The following is a 3,298-nucleotide window of genomic DNA, read 5'->3' as shown; positions in this document are numbered from 1 at the left end:
ACAGTCTACCTTTTACTCTGATCGAGAGGCCCTTTGTCACCAGCAGAGGTAAGAGCTCTCTGAACTTTGCTCAGGTTATTCTTATTCTAGTAGCTACACTTTCAGCACACCCTCCCCCACTACTAGCTTGGTCACCTAGGTAACGGAAGCTATCAACTATTTCTAGGTTTTCTACCTGGAATGTGGCAGAAGTTGTGTGCGTGTGCGTGTGTGTGTGTGTAAGTATGAGTGTGCATGTGTGTGTGTGTGCTTTTGCATGGATGCACATAAGCTTATGTAATGTGTGTATGTGTTAATACATTTGTATGAGTGTGTGTGCATGTGAATTTTATGTATGTATGAAAGTGTGTTTGCATATGTATGTATGTCAGTTTGTGTAAATGCATGTATACATGTTTGTATATATAAGTGCACCTTAGTGTGCAGAGGTATGTGTGTGTGTGTGTATGTATGCAAGAGTAAATATGCAAATGTGTGTGTGTGTGTGTGTGTATGTGAAGTGTTTGTGACCTTTCTAATTATTTCACAAATTTCCTCCATTCAATGTCATATTTTGACAAGTTACAAAACCAATCAAAAATTAATTAAAACTAATTAAACCAATGCCACAACACATGGCATTATTATTAACTAATTTAGAAGAAATAGTTGACACCCACTTTTACAACTTCCACCAGTGAACACAAGCCAGCAAAATTTGACTCCTCCTACTATAATACCAACCATGAGTGATGACCACTCCTATTATTATAATTAAGCTGGCCAAGTAAAACTTGTTAACTCAAACTTAAACCACACCCATCCACAAATTAATACCCTGCCTCTTCTTATAAACATTGTTTGTTTGTTTTGTTCTTTACAACACCAATGAACCGGTGATGACCACTCATGGTCTTAGAAGCCAGTCAAACAGAACCATTGACTTCTCATCATAATAAACACACCCACAGACAAAATCCATTCCTTTTCTTGTATACCAGCTAAGCAGAAGTTAACTCCTCCTACCATAAATAACACCAGCTACAAATGATGACCACTAAATTTCTTTTAAACCAGACAAGCAGAAATTACTATTCATCATAGCCACACCCACAAATGATGAGCACAGCTTTCTTAGCCTGTCAATCAAAATACATGCCTTTAAGTTAAAATTATATCAGCCACACCTGTTGTACCACAACAGATTAACTCAGTAGTGTAGTGTGGGGGTGGGGTAATGGGAGTGGTCTATCTCTTGTGGTTGGGACTTTTGGGCAAGTGTCTTCTAGTATAGCCTTGAGTTGACCAAAGCCTTGGGAGTGGATTTGGTAGATGGAAACTGAAAGAAGCCCATTGTATACATGTGCATGTGTGTATCTATGTTTGTACCCGACTACACCACTTCACAACTGGTGTTGGTTTGTTTACATACTTGTAACTTAGTGGTTTGACAAAAGAAACCAATATAATAAGTAGCAGGCTTAGAAAAAGTGCTGGTATTGATTCATTTGACTAAAAATATTTCAAGGCAGTGCTCCAGCATGGCCACAGTTTAATGACTGAAACAAGCAAAAGATAAAACAGTAACAGATTCTGTCAATACTCAAGTAAAATAAAAACAGCCTCTTGGGGTTACCTTGAGGCTACCCTTAATTAAATGATTGCCATGCAGCATTCTGTTCTTGGTCGTTAAATTAATTTCTTAATTGATTGACATTTCTTGCTTGACGATGTCTGTCTCTGTTTTGAGTTTCCATGGATATTTCAACTCACGTTGCAGAAACTCTTTAATCCATCCTCACTGAAGCCATTCTTCCATGATTCGTATTCCTCATCCAGGCGTTCAGCTCCATACAACCGAACTGGAAATGGGTTGCATCTGTGTTATTTCCAAATAATTTGGAAAATTTATTGAGTTTGATACATGACATAAAGAAAGACAATACTTGTGATTTTATCTCATAGCAAGTCTCCTATTACAGAATGTTCTGTTTCAAGGACTTTCTCTCTCATCAGGCAATGTAAAAAAGATAGCACCACTTCTGTGACAAGTAGTCACTTGGATCTGGATATAAAACTGCTCAGAGCAATAAACTGTGTTGAGAATCACACTTATATAACCAATTTGATGAAAGACTTTTACCTTGAAAAACTATCATAAAATATCAACAGGAAGATCACTTCCTGAGAACATACACTCTTGGCATTATGACACATATGTACTCAGTAATATGGCACACACATAGTCCTCAGGGTACACCATTAATTAGTTTTGATGAGGCATTTTTTCCACCAAAATTCTCTAGTTGTTCATAGAATTATGGATTATTTGAAGGTGCAACGTAAGTATATAGACTGAAAGAATTGATGGAAAGAGCTAACACCTGACTTGCACAATCACACAGGTATACAGGTATACATATAAATTATGAGATATATGTGATCTTATCTCATAGCAGGTGTCCTGCAATGGATTATTCTGCTTCAAGGACTTTATCTCCTTTTAGACAGGGTAAAAAAAACCCAAATCATCTCTGTCACCAGCAATCATTTGGCGTTGAATATAAAACTGTTCAGAACAGACAAATGTGTCAGGAAACGAACACTTATATATACTACATATATATATAGTATATGCAAGTGTTTGTTTCCTGAGACATTTGCCTGTTCGGAGCAGTTTGTGTCTGGACAAGGACAGCTGTGTAAAGAAGTACTGATCTCTGAGTGTGAAAAGAAGACTTGAGACGAGGTGGTGAAGCATGATTTTCAAATGTTAGACCTAATGGAAGTGATGAGACCTTTGGTGATAGGCTGTGCTTAAGAAAACTTGTCAAGCCAAGTGGAATTGTAGTGATGGCCATTGTCAGTGTCATGTGAAAGGCAAGCACAAAAAGTTGTGGCCATTGCCAGTGTCCTGTACATAGCATTCGTGATACCGTAGGTTGTGGCTGTTGCTGGTGTCATGTAAATAGCATCCATGCCGGTGGCACGTATAAAGCACCCATTACGCTCTTGGCGTGGTTGGCGTTAGGAAGGGCATCCAGGAGTGGTTGGCGTTAGGAAGGGCATCCGGCTGTAGAAGACCATGCTGCAGAACAGACTGGAATTTGATGCAGCTCCCCAGCTTACCAATTCCAGTCAAACCGTCTAACATATGTCAGCATTGAAGATGTATGTTTGATGATGATGATGATGATGATGACGACGACGACGACGACGACGATGATGATGATGATGATGATGATGACCACGACAACGACGACGACGATGATGATGACGATGATGATGACGATGATGACGACGACGACGACGACGACGA

The sequence above is a fragment of the Octopus bimaculoides genome, chromosome 14 (genome assembly GCF_001194135.2).
Source record: "Octopus bimaculoides isolate UCB-OBI-ISO-001 chromosome 14, ASM119413v2, whole genome shotgun sequence".
Taxonomy (NCBI): Eukaryota; Metazoa; Mollusca; class Cephalopoda; order Octopoda; family Octopodidae; genus Octopus; species Octopus bimaculoides.
Note: the sequence above shows the minus strand (reverse complement) of the source record.